This window comes from Vespula vulgaris, chromosome 17, assembly GCF_905475345.1.
Source record: "Vespula vulgaris chromosome 17, iyVesVulg1.1, whole genome shotgun sequence".
Taxonomy (NCBI): Eukaryota; Metazoa; Arthropoda; class Insecta; order Hymenoptera; family Vespidae; genus Vespula; species Vespula vulgaris.
In genome coordinates this window covers 490,745-512,336 of record NC_066602.1, presented here as the reverse complement: position 1 = coordinate 512,336, position 21,592 = coordinate 490,745, and the positions used below count along the sequence as shown (strand labels likewise).

The following is a 21,592-nucleotide window of genomic DNA, read 5'->3' as shown; positions in this document are numbered from 1 at the left end:
CGATATTATCGTAAAATGGAATTTTCTTTTCGCCTATATCTTTCTTTTCTCCTTTTGATCCCTTTTTTTCCTTTGCTACCACTGTTCTTCATTCTCGATATTCATATCTTTTCGATCCTTCCATTTTGTAAAAATCGAATTGTTTTTCCCTTCCTTCCGGGAGGAAAATTTTTGTTTATATTGATTTATTCATATTTCCTCATTTTTTCGGACAGAATGTAGACATTAACAAAAAAGTAAAATTCAGAATATTGTATTATACGAAATGGTAATCATTCTCATGGAGGATCTCCCCACAATATTTATGAATTATGCCTTGTGCGATGTTAATCGGTTGATCGAATAACGATGGCTACAAAGAAATATAATAGATCTCTCCTATGTCGGAGGAAATATTATCATAGTGTTACATTCAATAAACGCATATTCAGAAAAAACATATTTGGAAACTACAAATATTATCTTACTAGAAATATAATAAAATCCTCGCTGTGCTTGTTTATACGCAATAGAAACAGCCAATTCTCAAATAAAAATTAACAAATAAAATTTTTTCTTAGGAATTGATTAGTTTGGAATATAATATACGAAGTATTATATAACTGGAGGGATTATTGGATCATTGTTTTCACTTCCTCAACAGGGAGCTAATTTCAAGGAAAATGTACTCCTTTGAACGGAATAATTAAATCAGTATCGCGTCCATAGCTATGAAAAGATGTAGCCGAGTGATTAAAGGATACATTTAAATAGATAATTGAGTTATACAATCGTATCATCCAATTGTCTGATGCTGTTATTCGTTTGATAAGGGATAGACAAATGAAAAAATACCTGTCATGTTATCAAAATCAGATACGCGTGTTACGTTCACAGGACCGAGCCACTCATTCCCGTCCACCTGTACTGCTCCATCCAAGCGTGCCAAAGGACAATCAAGGATGGAGAGAAATAATACCTAATCGATTAAAACGAAGGTACTTGATACGTAGGGAGGATCGTAATATGCAGATGGATTTTCTTCAAATCCCAATCAAAACGTACTAACGAGAGAATCCTGACTACATAGCAAATTACATCGTTGAATTTACAATATTACACTAAAACGTTAATTAAATATTATTAATCTCTTTTAAGCAAACGAAGAGAATATTATGACAAGCACCTTAGAAGATTGATTCAACATATCATCAGTTTTTAATTTAAGCAAATGATTACTTAATTTAATTTGATGGAATAACGATGTCAATGTGACGTAAATATGGAACAAATCGGTAAATCCTTTAATCGTCCCTACAGGTTTAACCGTTTTGAAAATTTAATCATTTAAATCTACCTTAATTTTATTTCGACTTTTATGAGCTTATCCTGCAATTCATGATTAAACCTTCCATTCTCATAATCGTTTCTATTCTCGATATCATTTTCTGTTTTTTCCTTATTATTTTATTATCTCCGATAGGTCTCGACGATCCGTATAACTTCGATCTTAGGATACACCGTGTTAGAAAATTTCCGAAAGACGAACATCGTTTTGACTAGAATTAAATTTATCTGTGGAATCATCGTCGTCGAGATAAAATCTATCGTCTAATAAATCGTGTGCGAGCGTGGACGAATAATCTTTACACTCACCTTGGCCATCTTCATATCCTGTATCTCCTCCTTCTTCCTCTTCTTCTTCAAGATTGATTCGCAGATGTTCCTTTTCGGAATCATTCTTAATCGCCCCAAGTTTTTCCTTATCGTTGTCAATTTCACTCATGGCAATGAAATAAATATAGTTACGGTATATATAATTTCCTAAATAATTGCTATCAAAATAAACATAGTTCGATAAACAGGAACACAGTCGACGTTTTAATTGATCTTTATCTTACTTTCCCGGCTGCATTGAATTCTTTTGAGGGTTCAAAAAGATGGAATCTATAAAGATTCCGCGAAGTAATCTTCTTATATACGAAGGAACGTTCCTTCATTAGAGCAAAAATTCCACTTTGATCCACGATTCGCGTGCACCGTCTGATGTCTCTTCGACGAACTTTTCCGAACGCAATCGCTTATATCCTCTTACGAAGCTGCTTAGCTTTGGTTCCTTTGAAGGGATGTTCTCTCTGTAGCTTCGTGAAACTGTACTATATTAGACTCGAGCAGGTTCGTCGTCATGGCCATTATAACTTTTGTATTCATTCTTTCCCTTTCCGTTTAATATCGATCAGCTGACGAACACGGTATTGAACATGGTACCACGGGAAAGGCAGAGAAAAGGACGATGTTTCAAAAGGATATACCTTGTTGGTTATTCCAGCACGATAATATATGGTATTTCCTGAAGCATTGCAGAAGTTTTAGAAGTCGTTGATAATCTTAGATACTAGAATATCATCGACGGATAACGTGTAATTCAATGTGTACTTCCATGGTATATATGGATATGCTTTGTTTTTTTCACTTTTGAAAATTCGCGCTTTAACATAATGAATCGCTGCCCTGACGATGAACTGTAACAAAATACTGAAAATTTCAAAGAACGATTAGATACTTCACATGCAGATCACTTCGCCGATTATACCATTTTTTTATGATAAAATGAACAGGGAAAAAAATATTGTTTGCATATATAACATTTTTGATCGTCGTTTGATAGATGGAAATTAAAAATGTGTATATTAAGGAACACAAAATAATTTATTATGAGAAAATTTCAACAATAAAATTAAGTCTTTTTCATTTAATATTAATTCTTGATTAACCTATTAATAAGGGCGCGATGAATTAGTCCAAGCAAAACCGATTCTTACAATATGCAGTTACGCAATGTGGATTATTCTGTATGATAGTTTACTGGAAAGGGCACAAGCAACTCAAATTAAAAGAGATTGGCGGACAAATCCCTTTCCCTCCACTCATATCCCTTTTGGTTCTTTCAACCGTGGAATAGGAAGTTATCGTTATGCATTGCGTAAAGCACATTCAAACGAATTACGCGAAATGAAAAATAAGTATAACTAATTACTATCTCTGAATCCATATTGTTAGCTTAAATAAAGATAGTTGTTAGCTTAAATAAAGAAAGAGAATAAAAGATAATATTGTAAAACAAATTCTCTTGGAATTCTTCTTACTCGAAATTAACACTTGATTCGAAAATGATGTACATTTTTAACGGTAAGGACTGAGAAAAATAATAAAAGGCGTCTGTCAAAATTCTTTAGTTAATTTCTAATTGTATATTGTAAAGAAACAGTTGGTGAAAGAGACAGAAAAGAACAAAAACAAAAAAAGGAAAATAATTTGTCCAGTTGATTGAAAACAAGTCGGAAATTTACTTCCTCACAACTCATGACATTTCCGCTCTTTCTATCGTGTAATACGTGGTATTGATTTATCAGCTTAGAATGTAATAACCCCTTTCAGCGAGCCACGCCTAGAAAATTAGCTGGGTCTTCGGACCTGACGATGTGGGGAAGAGTCTCGCATGCGAAGGCCATCCTTTCAAAAATTTTTGAACGAGTAATGTGCAAGTAAGTGCTAAATAATCGTGCCTACGCGTCATAGGTCTCAAAGAAACTTACAAGCAATCCAAACGGTACAATTTCTTCATTCTCACTAGTCTTTTGTTCCTTATCGATATAACGTAAATTTATCGGTAATCGTTAGTGTGTAACTTATTCTCAAATTTCAATAGAATATTACGGAAATGAAACTGATTTTCGTGATCAATGCCATCCTAAGTATTATTTTGTTGCTTCTCGTAGAAGATATTTTATATCGCTTAAAAGGGCGTAACCCGATTTACCTTTGATGACTGCACAATTTAAATGAACAATTGAGGGTCTGTCATGACTCTTAAGTAAACTACGAATTGTAAACTCTTCCAGAGGTACAGAAGATGAAACGGAGACGAAAGCAATTGCAATAGCCTTGAAGCGTTGGGAGGGAGCTGAATCGACTGTTATCTGAATTGTAATTACTTTCTGAGAAGATAGGAGAATTTCAATTATGCTCTCCTTGATAATTTAACATTCGACAACAGAAGTGAAACATATTCACATTGTACTTCCTGTTCTTCCTTACATCCGACGAAACTTCCTATATGGATAATGTCAATGTCCGATCATCAACCAGATAACGAAACGAGAACATTTTTCTCTTTAATCTTATATTTAAATAGTCAATCAACCAATGCTGTGTTTATCGAATGGTAAGATATTTTGGGAATAAGATATAAATTTTTTATTCCAAAGCATAATATGCAAGATAAAATCTGTATCATAAGTACGTTTTATTTCAGTTACTGAATTTTCATACAGATTTTATGATGGCGACCGAAGTATTACTATTGATGAGACGGACCTTATGTCTCTTAACTATAGCTATCCCTAAGGTATTGTATTAGTTTATATAAATCAAGAATCCATATATCTTTCAAGTAGTGTAATCAAGAATATTAGTTATGGGAAACAAGATGCTAGACGAAGGAGAGCAGGTGAATAATAATATATGAATAAAAATTTAAATAATTTCTCATAGAATTTTGCGTTACATGTCATTCGTTATTTAATGTGTCAGATCGTAAAAGCGGCGGAAGAAGCTGATGCTGCTCACGAATTTATTACAAATCTTGGAAATAATGTGAAATCCATGTTGGTGAGAGTGGAAGCTAATTATATGGTGTCTGAGAACAATGTTGCTAATGCTACAGCATTATTATAGCAACAATCGACTTCAATATTAAATTTTAATAAACGAGGTACGAAGAGATCAGATATAAATAACTTGTTAAGTAACTTATCCAATTTTCTATATTAATCTCATCTTTTATTATATAATGCATCGTAAAAGCAGAAGATGAGTTCAACAAGCAGTTGGAAATCATAACCAAAGGAGGAACATCGTTAACTATTGCACTTGTGTGCATGTTGTGATTGGGACTATCTAGGAGAAGGGAAAAGAAGAAAAAATATTTGTGTTTTTCCGACATAGTTTTGAAAGACCAATATGGCGCTATTTTATAAAGCTTGAAACGGTGGTACGAGGAAATGGGTGGGATTTAGCGTTTTCAAAAGAACCAAACGTGAGGGGTTTTAGGTGGAGGGTATATGCGATTGTGCTCAGAAAGATGTGTAGAAGGGTCGTACGAAGTTCGACGCGGGGCAAGGATCAAAGGGGAATTGAAATGAAACTGAGGGAGATACATCACATAAAACAAATTATCATGGAGGGTTGATGAAAAGATTCACCATTTGTGGAAGAAATAACGTTAGCAGGGGAATACTGTTAAATTATACGGGAAATGGAAAATCCACGTTTACGTCACCGTCATTCCAACAATTTAAATTAGGTAACCCTTCGATATAATTAAAAAAGGAGACATGCTGAATTCTATATTTCAAATTGTTTGTCATAATATTCACGACATGTACTTAAAAAATATTCGTAACATTTAATTAGCGATCTTCATAAACATTGAAATTTGGACGAAGTCCTTTGGTGCGTAGCGCGAATTACCTGTTATTAACATGTTTTTCCGTACTTATCGTCAAGTACTTTCGAATTAAACCTTTCGTTCTTATCGAAATCACGAAACGATATATAACAAAAGAATATTACTCTTCTGATTTTCTGGCTTATTAGTCCAGGGAACTATGTTTCACTAGAAGTTTCTGTTTCACTAGAAGTGAGTTCAGCTTCCAAAATATCTCCTCAGTTTTATGATTACTTGTTTACTCCATCAAATATCGCTGCATCGTACGAGGCGTACTCGCGTACCATTGCAGACAAGTCCTTATCACTCTCTTTAAGTGGTTCAGAGAAGCTCTCAGATCGTTGTGAGTGTACTTCTTTTCCGTAAAATCGATTGATATTCTTTTCATATAACTTGGTAATTTGACCATTTCTTGACTAACTATCTGAGTGGTTCTCTCGGAGAGGAAACACGGGAAAGAGAAGAAGGTAATATTGGGAAACCATAAATGTGACGAAAGATTTGCTCCGAATACATTTTTTATTGCTGTGCAGTAGCGAAGATACCATCTTCCATAACTTGAGCAATATGCATTTGTTTACAAGAAAGTAAGGTAATATTTGGAGAAAATGTTTTCAAGGAATATGATAGTAGATATAAATTCCGAAGAAAAAATTTTTTTACGACGGAATATTTTACAATAAGAATTGCATAGTATTTAAATAGTACGAAAATTGATAGTGTTATCATTAGTATCTAATAATATCAGAATCAACATTTCTTCTGTTTTTAATTATATTGAATGATTATTTAAATTGACTGAGTGACCTAAACGTTGATTTCATATTTCATATATAGTTTAAATCTATTTCGATTTTAAAGTATTTCACATATATTTTTAGGTATTTAACACTATTATGTCGAGAAACGGTGAATGTTTTAATCGTTGCAGCAGCTTTAATTCTTTTGCAATATAAACCTCCCTCCGTTCCATTTCGATTCCCCTTTGAACAAGGTCCCGCTTGCAACATCGGACGGCCCTTCGAGAAATCTCTCCGAGCACAATCGATTGTATCCCCTAGCTAAAACCCACTTCGATCCTTTGAGAAGGGGATATTCCGTCTCTTCACATAACCATTTGAATGAACGATTCGAAAACAGCGCTATATTAATCTCGTCAATGTTCGTAGTCACTGCCTCTATAAATTTTTTCTTTCTCTTCCTGCTTTATTTTAGTCACTTAATGAACAGCATACGGATCTTTACGGATACGTTAAGGACAAGGACGATTTTTCGAAACGAGATATTGGGACTTTAAATCTAACACGTTGCTTTATAGCATCTTCAGGAAGCATTAAAAAGTTTCGAGAGACGTTGATAATCTTAGAAAGTACGACATTGTGTTATTAGAAAAAGAAATAAGTAAACGGGTGTATTTCGACATCACGAAACAGTATACACCAAAAGAATATTACACTTCTGATTTTCTGACTTATTAGTTCTGGGATCTTTCTAAAATTATAATATCTGTAAACAAAGAAATATGACGAACGATTTTCTCCTCATACGACAGCAGATTTTACAATAAGAATTTTCATAATATGAAAATTGTAATATCATTAATATCTAATAACATTAGAAAACTATTTTTAAGTATAAGTTGGACTTGCCAAGGAAGTAACATTACGAATTTCGTGTATGAATTTTAGTTTTAAAACCGACTAATATTCTTTTCATATTACTTGATAATTGGACCATTCCTCGATTAACTAACTGAGTGGTTCTCTCGGCGGGGAAATACGGGAAAGAGAAGAAGGTAATATTAGGACACCATAAATGTGACGAAAGATTTTCTCCGAATACATGTTTTTTATTATTATGGAATAGCGAAAATGCTATCTTCGATAACTTGAGCAGCATGTATTTGTTAACAAGAAAAGAAGGCATAATAAAACAAATCAAAAAATCATCCAATTACGAAGTTATATGAAAAGAATATCAGTCGATTGTACGAAAGAGAAGATGGGAAGTGCTTTCACGACAATCTGAGCCCTTCTCTGATCCGCTTAAGGAGGGTTGTAAGAAGAACTTGTATACATAGTGAAACTTGATGAAGAAAACAACCGATCCTAATTCTGATGAAAGAGATTTTCAAAGCTGCAATCAGTTCATATTGATGCTTCGAGTAGTATAAATAGATCCCTTGACTAAATTGTCAAAAAAACAGGAAATTATTATGTTATTGTTATGTATCATTCCGGTGATTTCGTAAAACGCAATTATCTCCATTTCATTTATTTATCCATTCCTTTTTTTTTTATTACGAAGACGATAGTGTCCAAATAAGCACAAGTCTCGTGATATAAGATATAAGTAGGGAAAGAGAATTGCAGAAAAGCATTGATAAAGCCACGTTAGAAAAAATAAATATTAATCCGGAAGAAAACGATAGAATTGCTTCAAAACTAATCATAGATCTCGTAGAAAATAATAAGGGATAAAATAAAAAAAAAATTACCATCTAAGGTAGTGTCGATTTAAAATTATTTGCAACATTGTGACATAATATCTCATCCATTTATGAAAAATATATATATGAAATAAGACGTATAATATACATGAAATAATATATATAAAAGTAATAATATAAAAATAATATAATAATATAAAATAATAATAATATATATGAAAAAGGAGATAGAAGATAGACGGAAGACAAATTGTGATTTAATTCTTGGATTTATTGTATCCTTTAAAAGGAAGTACAATGTGTTTATTGTATCGTCATTTAATCATATTCCTTAGAGTTACAGAAGGGAAAAGCCCAGAATAATATATTAGCCACCAACTAGGCTGGGTAATGAATTTTATATCATCTATATCGTTTGAAACAACATACCCTCGATAATATAAACGTCGGAACTTTAAAAGTTTGCTTCGCGGAAATTTGGATAAATAAATTTTTTGTCATACGTTCGGCCTGATGCGTTCATGGGTGCAATTTTGATTACTCTTTAACACGGCAGAGGGATTCTATATATATACACACAAATACATACATTTATATCTATGTACATATTCATATATATCTTACTATATACTAAAATCTAATACATATATATATATATATATATGTATGTATATATATATACATTTATTCACACATTTGTCTACACGTTGATATAGTGAACATCTCTAAGCAGATAAATGAAAATGGTATTAAAGAGATACTTGACAAATAAATTGAAATAATAAAAATGATGTCATTAAGAAAGAAGTAAAGAGATGTTTGTCGGTAAAATGAACCAACTGATACCGATTTCATAGTTTCATATATCTTTGCAAGACAGATAAATGTAAACTCCACCGTTGAAAAATGTTTGCATTTCATTTAGTTTCAAAAAAAAATTATTTATTATTATTTAATTTATTATTTACGAGAAAATCAAACAATCCATTCGTAAATAATACTATGGAAAAGTAATATAATAAATAAGTAAATGAAAATAATTGAATTTATGACAAAATAAGAATAAACACAAAATGGTCTACCTGAATTGCTTCAAAACATATCGTGGATATCGTGGAAAATGATATGGAATAGACTTTTGATTTCTTTTGCAAGAAATTTGTTCCTCGATGTATATAAATTCCTATAAATCAAATACCATTATACAATATGTTATAATATACACGACGTTTGTGCGACGAAACGCCACCGTGTTGCTGATAATTAACGTTCGAATGGGCACCGAGTAAGACCGGTAAATACGGAAAAATATCGAAATTTAAATCATTCGGTGCTTTTCATGCGTCTACTCAACGAAAAAAGAATTTGTATCATTCTCCTTGCTCTTCGATAAATCGAATAATATTATTACTATAGTAACGATTATAGCATTTCAACCTATCTCCTTAAAAATAATGTATAATCGACAGATGAATTGTTTTCATGATCGTAATATTGAAACGATAGTATATTCGCTTTAATGTTGCGGATACTGAAAGCCGAGAGGAACTAAAGATAATTTAAGCTAAAATTTCAATAATTTGTGATTTTGATCTCTGCGTGAATGCATCTGAGTTACGTCACTGCGGGTAATGTCAAGAAAAACGAATTTTTGACTGGCTTTGACGATTGCCGTCTTTTTATAAAGGTGAATACTTCAAACTTAATACTTCAGATATTTGTAAATTTATTAAAACTATATACATGTACGAGTAGTTAAATAAACCACTGTTTAAGCAATAGTAAATTCCGTTGAACCTTACACGCTACTATTTTCTCTTTAATGGTTCCTTGAATTCTGTGCTCGACTCTTCCCGATGTGTGGTAACATCGCATCGGGACCTATATCCTGGGAATAAAAGGAAATAACACTTACATCATTTCTACCCTTTTTACTCCTTGATAGTAAAACATCATTATTCTTTACCGGATTTAAATTTATTCAAGAAATTTGCGGTAATTGAAGACAGCTGCATAGCAAAGAGTGTAGTACACATTCATCGCCTTTTATTACACTTTATGCAAATTTTTATATTTCCTCCGTCGATTCGATCGTGTGAAACAATTACTACGTGACAAGGAACAATTATCATCCACGAAAAATATACTCGTTTATATAGAATAAGAGGAAAACTAATGAAAAAATACCTATTTTGTTTTCAAAATAATGCAGAGCTACGCAGACACGGACACTCATTTACGCCCACTTGAACTGGCGAACGTAAGCGCGCTAGTATACGCAGAGTGGTTATAAAAAATCGTTTAATATGATGGTGCTTGACTACAAGTACGAGAGAATTACGTACGAGCAGATCGTGAGATCCCGATCAATAACCGTTAACAAAGGAATTCACTTTACCTAGCAAATTATTTCGTATATCACTGAAAAACATATATTAAATATTATGAATATTTATGAATTTAAATCGACTGAATAACAATGTTAGGGTGACCTAAACGTGGACTTTATATTTTATGTATAATTGATATCAGTTCCGATTTCAAAGTATTTCACATAATATATGTTTTCACTATTATATCGAAAAACGGTGAATGTTTTAATCGTCGCAGCAGCTTTAATTCCTTTGCAATATAAATCTCCCTCCGTTCCATTTCGATTCCCCTTTGAACAAGGTCCCGCTTGAAACATCGGACGGCCCTTCGACAAATCCTTCCGAGCACAATCGATTGTATCCCCTAGCTAAAACCCACTTCGATCCTTTGAGAACGGGATATTCAGTCTCTTCACATAACCATTCGAATGAAAGGTCCGAAAACAGCGCTAAATTAATCTCGTCAATGTTCGTAGTCACTGCCTCTATAAATTTTTTCTTCTTCTTCCTGCTTTATTTTAGTCACATAATGAACAGCATACGCATCTTTGCGGATAAGTTAAAGACATGGACGATTTTTCGAAACGAAATATTTGGCCTTTAAATCTAACACGTTGCTTGATAGCATCTCCAGGAAGCATAAGAAGTTTCGGAAGACGTTGATAAACTTAGATAGTACAATATTTTCGACCTATAATGTGTGATTCGATGTATACTTTCCATGCATGAGATATGTCTATATATACATTTCTTTATTTCTTTTCTTTAAACTCAATCTGTATTAATTTAAAGCGTCATTACCGCCGATGAACTATAACATAAAACTGAATATGTTAAAATACAATTAGTTACTTCTCATACTGATCAATTTGTCTGTCATATCATTTTTATTAATGTAAAGAAATTGGGAGAAAAATATTTTTTGCATTAATAACATTTTTAGCCGCGGTTTTTCTGATGGGAATCAGAAATGTGTATATTTGCGTGCACAACATATTTTTATTATGAGAGAATGTCAATAATATAATTAATGCCTTTTCATTAAATATTAATCCTTACTAGGGAGCGATCAATTAAAATGAAGCAGAAGCGTTTATTTCGATATGCATTTGTGCAATATGAATTTATTTATATGGTAGTTAAAAAGGGACTGTAATAACACGTCCAATTAAAAGAGATTGAGATATTCATTTCCCCCCAACCCACACCTTTCCCGGCCGTGTAATATGAAATTTTAATTGCTTCGCGTAAAGCGCATTGAAATAAAATACGTCAAAGGGAAGAAAAAAAAAATGAAAATATTTCATCAATACGAGAAGAACATTCGAGTGTTATTCGATTAAAAGTATCGAAAAATACGGTATCGTTTAAAATTCTTAAACGTACCATAGTACTCTTCTAAAAGCTTCTCTTTTCCTCTATTTCCATTCAAAATTTAATTACGTCTATCATTGACAGGTTCAAAACAAGTCGGGGGAAGGCTCAAATTGTATACTTCGACATCACCAAACGATATACACCAAAACAATATTACTGTTCTGATTTTCTAACTTATTAGTCCAGGGATCTATCTAAGAAAATAATATCAGGAAAAAAAGAAATATGACGAAAGATTTTCTCCACATACATGTTTTTTATTACTGTGCTATTAAGAAAACGAAATCTTCCATATCTTTTACATGCTCTTCGAGCACTTTTTTACAAAAAAGTAGATAAATTGGTAGAAAAAGTTTTCAAGGAATATGAAAGTAGATAAAATTTCTGATGAGAAAATTTTTTTACGACAGAAGATTTTACGATAAAAATTACATAGTACGAAAATTGAAATGTCATTAATATCCAATAATATTAGAATACTATTTTTAAATATATCTTGAACTTATGAAAGAAACATTACAAATTTCGTATATGAATTTACAATTAATTCCAATAATTATAAAATAAGTAATAATAGTCTTCTGTGATAATCTCAATTAAAACGGGGACGAACTTTTGTAAAGTGTTCATTAGAAAATTCCCTGATTTACGAGATATTTTCGTGTGTACATATAAAGTATATATAAATTTAACTACATGGATATAGGTGAGGGGAAATTTTTATTCCAGTGCGTCCTAGCTAGAGAATTAGAATCTGGGAAACTTGGCCTTCTAACGGGATTATGTGAGATTAATTCGCCAGGGAAAGTCATTCCTTCGGTGGCTTTCGAACCAGTAATACGCAAGTGAGTGCCGCACGCGAAATATTCCCTTGGTGTCTATACGTCATACATCCGAAAGAAGATCTTTACAAGCAATTGAAACGGCAGAAACAATCTCATCATTCTCACTCGTCATTCTTTTACGCCATCAATAATCTTTAAATTTAGTAGTTGCCGTTTGCATCAGAATTATTGCAATGTTACATTCCTAAATTAGAGCAATGAAACTGATTCTCTTGATTCATATCATCATAATTATTATTTTGTTGTGTATAGATGTTACTGTAGCACTTAAATGGCATCATCTGACAATACTTATCGGTAATTATACAATTAAAATGAACGAATAGCTCTGATAAGTCTTAACTAAACTACGAACTTTGACTTCTTTTGGAGATATACGAAACAAATTAAAGGCGAAAGCAACTGATAATTATTGCACAGGATCCGAATTTACGGATATCTTGATTATAACACATGTGTGTAAAAATTGAATTCCAATCTACTTCCCAAAAATGAAGATATGAATCAAACGTGTAAAAAAGTGATTATTCAGTATCAAATCTACCTGTATAGTATCATTATGTTGCAATACATCAATATAAGAAGATTTAAGAGAACTTGATATATGAGGAATCGCTAAGTGTCCTTTCTTTGGTTAGATTTTCGAATTGCTTCTTGAACCACTCTTTCGATTTCTCAATCCGATGCGCTCTATTATAAAAGATGAAATTCATATAGAAAATTAGAAATGATATGTGACAAATTAGTTATATCTGATCTTTTCATACCTCGTTTATTAAAGTCTGTTATTAAAGGTGATGGTTACTATAAGAATGCGCTAGTAATGGCGTCATGTTGTTTCCATACACCGAAGAATTAGGTGCTTTTCACGCCAATTTGGGTTTATATCACATGGATGATTTGAATTGAATTCACTTATGAATGGAAATACTTTAGTGGACTTCAAAAAATCTATGTAAAAATTCAATAAATTATTATAAAATATACCTATGATAGAGATTTCATATTCCACGTTACATTTTACAATAAAACATAAATCTTATCTCTAAAACATCTTACCTTTCTGTAAACGCAGCATTTGTACTATCCATGTAGAACTTATGGTCGGAAGAACAGGAAGTACCGATGTAAATGTGTTGCACTTCGGATGTCGAATATATCATTACCACGATGAGCGTAGTTGAATTTCGTTTATACTCTTTGGAATTAAATTCAAATGTAAGTCAATAGGACTCCTTTGCCATATTTCCAGGCTATTGGAACTGCTTTCACCCTCGTTTTGTCTGTTATATCTCTTAAATAGTTAAGAATTCCTAGATAAGTTAAGACTCATGATAGACATTCAATTGCTCATCCAATTGTGTAGGTAACAAAGATAAACCTAATTACGCGCCTTTAAGAAATATGAAATACCTTCACCGAAAAGCAACAAATAATAATAATGATGGTATTGATCACGAAAATCAATTTCATTTCCATAATATATAATAGAAATTTTATAATAAATCACATATTAATGATTACTGATAAATTCACCTTATATTGATAACATAAGCAAGAGAGTAGTGAGAACGAAGAAATTGTTTCCACCGCCTGAACCGCTTGTAAAACTACCCTTTGGAACGTATAACATATAGACGTAGGGAATATTCATTGAACGTCACTTGCTCACATATTACTAGTTCGGCAACAACCGAAGGAATGCCGTAAAGCATTTTCGCCGTCCTCAGCCAGACCGTATTCATCACCCCCTCGTTGCTATGGTTGCTTAACATGGCGGCAAAGAGTACGCCCTCTGCAAAGGGTTATTACGTTTCAAATAAAATAATCAATATTTCCTATTATATGTTCGAAAGAAGAGAAAAGGTCATAAACTGTGAGGAAATGAATTTCTTTATCGATCCCTATTAATTGGATGTATCATTATCCTTCTTACTTTATACTCTTCTTTCGTTCCCTTTTCTCCCTACTTTTTACTAATTTAACAAGATATTCTTACTTAAATAAAGGAATTTGGAAATTGTCAAATAATTCTTTTCCTGTGCTTGTTATTAAAAATATATATCAATAAGGGTTAATTTTGAGCAGAGAATATTGCTGGAGAGATTTTTTCGTAATATTCCATACAGTCTACATCATGTAATCGAAATGGACAAGGAAGTAGTGGAAGAAAAAGACCAAATGTTTATAATGGAAGTGCCGACGAACCTTGCGAGATAAATATGCCATTGTTTTACAAAGCATCATACGAATGGTGGTACGAGGAGATGGAATATATGTTATTGAATGTTTCCAAAGATAAGTGGCTTTAGCTGCAGAATATAAGGGAGTGTGGTGGAAGAGATTTACCGAACAACTGTTTGCCGTTGCAAAGGGAATCTGGATTGAACTGGAATTGAAATGGTACTCAGACTAACATTGGTACTGGTTTAACATTGAAAATGATTAAATCTCCATGTACGATCAAAAGATTCACCATTTTTCGGGATAATAGTGTTAGCCCGGAAACGCTTTTAAATTATGCGATATATATTCAGAGAACGTTTACCACACCGTGCATCGTTATAACGTCAGTTTAATTAATCATCATAATTACAAAGAGACGAAGTGTTTGGTTCAATGTTTGTCGGAATATTTGATAAATTATTTGTCGGAATATTCACGTCATGTACTTAAAAATAACATATAAAGAACGTTTTTCAGAAATGTAGGTATATGGACGAATTATTGCCTATCGCAAATACATTTCGATTGGGATTTAATGAAAAAGCATGTACACATGACATTCTTCCAAAAGATTCGTCAAATACCTTTATGGTAAACGAATTTTTATTACCCCCCTCCATGTACCAATGCTCTTGAGCTCGCTCATGCGCGCTAGTTCATGTGGGCGGGATTACGTGTGCGGTTTTGTGGGCGTGCATACGTATATCTCTTTCCTTACTTTGACAAGAAAATAGCCTTGAGATATTTTTTGAGATAATCTTTTCTTTTGAATACAATTTTGGAAGTCTTCTTTTCTTGATAATGTCGACGTTCTCTTCACGAAAATTATATAAATATGAATAAATATGAACCTCAAACATAAGGTCCTCCTTGGAAAGTAGATAAACCAAACTCGATGCTTACAAATTAAAACAATCAAGAGGGAGAGAGGTATAGAGAATGACCGATAAGCGGAATTCAATGTAAAATAGGAGGATAAAACTAAAAAGAAGTTTCAACCTTGAGATAGTATCTATCAATGATTATTGGGAACATTGTGATGAGAATACCTCGGAAGAAATAACATCTCGTTAATATCTGCAAAATTGTGGGGACCAAAATGAATGGTAAAAAAATTTTATTTCATCATTGAATTTATTGTATTCGTTAAAGAGGAATACAAGCTGTTGATCCTAAGTTTCGTAGTCATCCATGCAGGTTCTTGGGAACTCCAGAAAATGGAACTATATATAAGCACCCCCCCAGGCACGATAATGGACTATATCATCTATATCATTTGAAACAACATACTCTCGATAAGGTAAACCCTATTTTAATTTTTTTTATCTCCATTTATCAATTTCAATTCATAATTCAGCGAATTGCTTTTATACAGCCAGTCCTGTAAGAAGTAATTATTAATACAGGGAGATAAAACAATTTGCACTTAGACCTTTGTTAGTTCATTACATATTGTTTAGTTAGCTTGGCGATAAAATTAAATAAAATTTTTCCTTATATTTACTGCGTCAATGAATGAAACTTTCATTATTCTTTCCAGATGGCAGACAGATTCTATATATATATATATATATATATATATATATATATATATATATATATATATGTATGTATGTATACAAGCATATACACAAATTCATTTGAACATTACGAACATTACGAAGATCGTAACGCGCGAGAAAGATAAAATAATATTAATCTAAAATTTCAATAATTTCTAATTTCAATCTCAGAGTGGTTGCATCTGTGATGCGTAGCTACGTGTAATATCAACAAAAACGAACCTTTGAATGAATCTGATGATTGCCCTCACTTTCCACAGGCGAATACTTCAAACTTAACACTTTCGGTAATTTTAAATTCATTTGAACGAAATAGATGTACGAGAAGTTAAATAAACCACTGTTTTAGCAAGAGTACATTCCGTTGAACGCCCCACGGGACATTTACGAAGCAACAAATATTTTTAATTTATTTTCCGATGGACATAAATCGTGAAATGGTGGTCGCTCGCTATTTGTAATGTCGTAAAATTATTCATTTGGACAGTTACCGGATCAGTCATCCTTTCTACTCCGACGAGTAAACATCGAAGTTCTGTTGCTGTCGCCTGCAAAGAATGAAGAAAATTAAGTTCACGTACGTGTATATAAGAAAAAATATTATTCAAGTGTTTCTCGAAGATAACAGTAAAAAATGTACTGAACCAGCCAAAATAATAGTATCTCTTTCCATGAATATACGTAATTAAGCATTTTATTACTATGAAGAATATTAGAGTGTGAGATTCGTGATAACTTTTCACCCGTAATATCATATCACTATCGATCAAATGAAATACCCTTTTATAATAAACCTAGTTAATTAAAATAGGAGACTGATAAGTGTTAACATTCAAATGTGTTTTTACATTATTGCAAATATTTCACAAAGTTTCATTAATAATACACCGACGTATGCATCATTAGGATTAGAAGTGTTACAGATTTCTAATGTATGCAACACGATATAGGAAGCCAAACTGTGTGGTCATTGTCTCCAAATCAATAAGAATATAATACGATCAATTGAGAAATTAAAGGCAGAATTTTCACAAAAGTTATTATACAATTATTACTTGTCACTAATCAAGAAGATATAAAATTGCTTACAGCAAATTGCCAGGAATTGATGTATATAGTTCCCGCTATTATTTTTTTTTTGGTTCTTTGAATTTTGCGCTGGACTCTTCTCGAAATGTGTATATGCAATATCAACTTCTCGCAAACTGTGTAGTAACACCGCATGTAAAATTATTCTGGAAACAGAAGGGAATATAAGTTTAACACTTTATATCATTTCTACCCTTTTTTGCATAGTAAATAAAAGAAAAAATATATGAGCTGATTTTAAACAGAATGTAATGATACTACTAGTGAAAACAGTTCTATGTCCCTTCGTTAAAAATTACGACCTGCAGGACTATATGTCAGAAAACAATTAGTTCTTAATAATGCATTACGATTCATTCATCGAAAAACAGTTCTGTAACAAGCCGTTAATTCAAAAAGGAGATTGTCAAATATAACCATTCCAAGGGATATTCATATTGACTAAATATTTCACTAAATTTTCGGACAAATAACCCCAATTATACTATTTTCTCTGTTTAATATTATACAATAATATATCCGAGACAAATTGCGCGATGTAATATACAGTGTAAAATAATAATAAAGAGCTATACAACATTCTATGATATATTAGAAAATATACTATATATAAAACAGTAGAATTGAACAAAAAATTGTATAAAATACAGGAGAATGCGTTAATATTAAACTGTAAATATATAAAATTCAAATAAGATTTTACTAACCGAGAGCGTGTTGCTTAAAATGTTGCAGATGGTTTCCATTATCGCGACTGAAGAGGCGCTTTTATATTACTCCGGACCGTCCATTTTCAAAAGGCCCCATGAACGTGCTTCTAGGACGACTCGAAAAAGAATGAACGATTTATTCAACTTCCGTGGATGTGTCGGAATTCCACCCAAATTGACTCGCTCATGCGCTGTATGGTTCCACTTCCTCTTTTACATATATTCACGAGGGTAGCGCCTTCGTTTACCTCTTCACAATATTAGCAGTAACTTTGGATCGATATTATCGTAAAATGGAATTTTCTTTTCGTCTATATCTTTCTTTTCTCCTTTTGATCCCTCTTTCTCCTTTCCTACCACTGTTATTCATTCTCCATATTCATATCTTTTCGATCGTTCCATTTTGTAAAAATCGAATTGTGTTTACCTTCTTTCCGAGAGGAAAATTTTTGTTTATATTGATTTATTCATATTTACTTATTTTTTCGGACGGGATGTCGACATTAACAAGAAAGTAAAATTCAGAATATTGTATTTAAACGAAATGATAATCATTCTCATGGAGGATCTCCCCACAATATTTATGAATTATGCCTTGTGCGATGTTAATCGGTTGATCGAATAACGATGGCTACAAAGAAATATAATAGATCTCTCCTATGTCGGGGGAAATGTTATAATAGCGTTACATTCAATAAACGCTTATTCAGAAAAAAATATTAGGGATAGTACATTTGGAAACTACAAATATTTTCTTACTAGAAATATAATAAAATCCTCGCTGTGCTTGTTTATACGTAATAGAAACAGCCAATTCTCAAATAAAAATTAACAAATAAAATTTTTTCCTAGGAATTGATTAGTTTGGAATATAACATACGAAGTATTAGATAACTGGAGGGATTATTGGATCATTGTTTTCACTTCTCCAATAGGGAGCTAATTTCAAAGAAGATGTACTCGTTCGAACGGAATAATTAAATCAATGTCGCGTCCATAGCTATGAAAAGATGTAGCCGAGTGATTAAATGATGCATTTAAATAGATAATTGAATTATACAATCGTCTCATCCAATTGTCTGATTCTGTCATTGGTTTGATAAGGGAAAGACTTATGAAAAAATACCTTTCATGTTTTCAAAATCAGGCACGAGAGGTATGATCACAGGACCGCGCCACACGTTCCCGTCCACCTGAACTGGCCCATCCAAGCGTGCCGAAGGAAAATGATGAAGAGGAATAATACCGAATCGTTTAAAACGAAAGTACTTGATATGTAGGGAAGGTCGTAAATCGCAGATGTATTTATGAATAATCTTTAAAGTCACCTTGGATATCTTCATATCCTCTATCTGCTCTTTCTTCCTCTTCTGCTTCAAAAATGTTTCGCAGATCTTCCTTTTTGGAATCATTCTTAATCGTCTCGAGATTATCCTTTCCAATTTCACTCATGGCATTGAAATAAATATCGTATAATTTTCTAACTAATTGTCATTAAAATAAACATAGTTCGAAATCGAAAAACACTGTCAACATTATTATTGATCTTTATTTTATCTTTCCGACAGCATTGAATCCTTCTGAGGATTTAAAAAGATGGAATCCATAAAGATTCCGCGAAGAAATCTTCTTATATACGAAGGAACGTTCCTTCATTAGAGCAAAAATTCCACTTTGATCCACGATTCGCGTGCACCGTCGGATGTCCCTACGACCATCTTTCCCGAACGCAATTGATTATATCCTCTTACCGAAGCTTTGATCCTTTGAAGATATATTTTCTCTACCTCCATACCACCGTTCGAACGTAGCTTAGTGAAACTGTACTATTTGAGTCTCGAGAAGGTTTGTCGTTATGGCAATTATAATTTTTGTCTTCCTCTTTCACTTTCCGTTTAATATCGATCAGTTGACGAACGCGGTATTGAACAAGGTATCACGGGAAAGGTAAAGAAGAGGACGATGTTTCAAAAGGAAATATCTTGCTAGTTATTCCAGCACGATAATATATGGTATTTCCTAGAAGCATTGCAGAAGTTTTGAAAGACGTTGATAATCTTAGATACTACAATATTACCGACGGATAACATATAACTCAATGTGTGCTCTCAATCCATTGTATATATGGATATGCAGCTTTTCACTTTTTAAAATTCGCGCTTTAAAATAATGTATGACGGACCTAACGATGAACTGTGACAAAAAAAAGAAAATTTCAAAGGACGGTTATATACTTCTCATGCTGATCACTTCGCCGATTATACCATTTTTACTATGAAAAAAAGAAAAGGGAAAAAAATATTGTTTGCATATATAACATTTTTGACCGTCGCTTGACAGATGGCAATTAAAAATGTGTATAATAACAAACACAATACATTTTATTATGAGATAATTTCAAGAATAAAATTAAGTCCTTTTCAATTAATATTAACCCTGAATACCCTATTAATAAGGGCACGATGAATTAATCGAAGCAAAAGCGTTTATCACAATATGCTGTTATGCAATCTGGATTATTACATATGGTAGTTAACAGAAAAAAGCAAAAGTAACTCGAATTAAAAGGGATTGGTGGATGGAAATCCGTTTCCCCGCATCATTCGCCATTCGCCTCTTTCGACCGCGGTTTAGAATGTTTCGATTCAAATGCGTAAAGCGCATTCAAATAAATTACGCGAAAAAAGAAACAAATATAGGGAATGATTTTCTCTGAATCCATATTCTTTGGTACCGTGTAATAAAGAAAGAGAGAAGATCGTTAGCATAAATAAAGAAAGAGAATTAAAGATGATATCGTATAACAAATTTTCATGGAATTTTTCTTACTCAAAATTAATACTTGATTCGAGAATGATGTATATTTTTAACGATAAAAACCGGAAAAATATTAAAAGGCGGCTGTCAAAATTTTTTAGTTAATTTCTAATTGTATATTGTAGAAAAACAATGGATGAAAGAGACAGAAAAGAACGAATACAAAAAAAGGAAAATAATTTGTCCAGATATTTGAAAACTAGTCGGAAATTTACTTCCTCGCGACCCATGACATTTCCGCTCTTTCTATCCTGTAATACGTGGTATTGATTGATCGGCTTAGAATGTAATAACCCCTTCCACCGAGCCACGTCTCGAAAATTAGCTGGGTCTTCGGACCTGACGATTTGAGGAAGAGTCTCGCATGCGAAGGTCATGCTTTCAAAAATTTTTGAACGAGTAATGTGCAAGTATGTGCAAAATAATCGTGTTTACGCGTCATACGTCTCAAAGAAACTTACAAGCAATCCAAACGGTATAAGTTCTTCATTCTCACTAGTCTTTTGTTCCTTATCGATATAATGTAGATTTATCCGTAAACGTTAGTATGTAACTTATTCTAAAATTTCAATAGAATATTACGGAAATGAAACTGATTTTCGTGATCAATGCCATCCTAAGTATTACTTTGTTGCTTCTGGTAGAAGAAATTTTATA

The 21,592-nt window shown here is 32.5% G+C and overlaps 5 long non-coding RNA genes across 11 annotated transcripts in view; 2 read left to right on the top strand and 3 right to left on the bottom strand.

Moving 5' to 3' along the window:
- Positions 1-490: 490 nt before the first annotated feature.
- LOC127070207 (uncharacterized) lies at positions 491-3,885 on the bottom strand. 3 transcript variants are annotated; one of them, XR_007784345.1, is made up of 4 exons: positions 3,576-3,885; positions 3,330-3,492; positions 1,636-2,514; positions 491-1,554 (listed from the first exon to the last, which is right to left on the bottom strand). It is a non-coding gene; the product is annotated as an uncharacterized LOC127070207 (long non-coding RNA). The 3 variants fall into 3 exon arrangements; XR_007784344.1 differs by having other exon boundaries at positions 491-2,219; positions 2,292-2,514; XR_007784343.1 differs by having other exon boundaries at positions 491-2,514.
- LOC127070131 (uncharacterized) lies at positions 3,383-9,723 on the top strand. 3 transcript variants are annotated; one of them, XR_007784208.1, is made up of 5 exons: positions 3,383-3,524; positions 3,882-4,204; positions 4,314-4,489; positions 4,573-4,753; positions 4,849-9,723. It is a non-coding gene; the product is annotated as an uncharacterized LOC127070131 (long non-coding RNA). The 3 variants fall into 3 exon arrangements; XR_007784206.1 differs by having other exon boundaries at positions 4,295-4,489; XR_007784207.1 differs by having other exon boundaries at positions 3,449-3,589; positions 4,295-4,489.
- Positions 9,724-12,009: 2,286 nt separating this feature from the next.
- Positions 12,010-14,273, bottom strand: LOC127070191 (uncharacterized). Of its 2 annotated transcripts, XR_007784324.1 has the most exons (4): positions 14,068-14,273; positions 13,591-13,844; positions 13,299-13,482; positions 12,010-13,221 (listed from the first exon to the last, which is right to left on the bottom strand). It is a non-coding gene; the product is annotated as an uncharacterized LOC127070191 (long non-coding RNA). The 2 variants fall into 2 exon arrangements; XR_007784323.1 differs by having other exon boundaries at positions 12,017-13,221; positions 13,591-14,273.
- A 1,599-nt stretch (positions 14,274-15,872) lies between these two features.
- On the bottom strand, positions 15,873-18,297 carry LOC127070184 (uncharacterized). Its single transcript, XR_007784310.1, has 4 exons — positions 18,116-18,297; positions 17,409-17,554; positions 16,542-16,867; positions 15,873-16,138 (listed from the first exon to the last, which is right to left on the bottom strand). It is a non-coding gene; the product is annotated as an uncharacterized LOC127070184 (long non-coding RNA).
- A 2,908-nt stretch (positions 18,298-21,205) lies between these two features.
- Positions 21,206-21,592, top strand: part of LOC127070163 (uncharacterized) — a 52,759-nt gene continuing 52,372 nt past the window's right edge. For both annotated transcript variants that reach the window (XR_007784266.1, XR_007784265.1), the window contains exon 1: positions 21,206-21,410. This is a non-coding gene — a long non-coding RNA (uncharacterized LOC127070163). The remainder of the gene's footprint in view (positions 21,411-21,592) is intronic.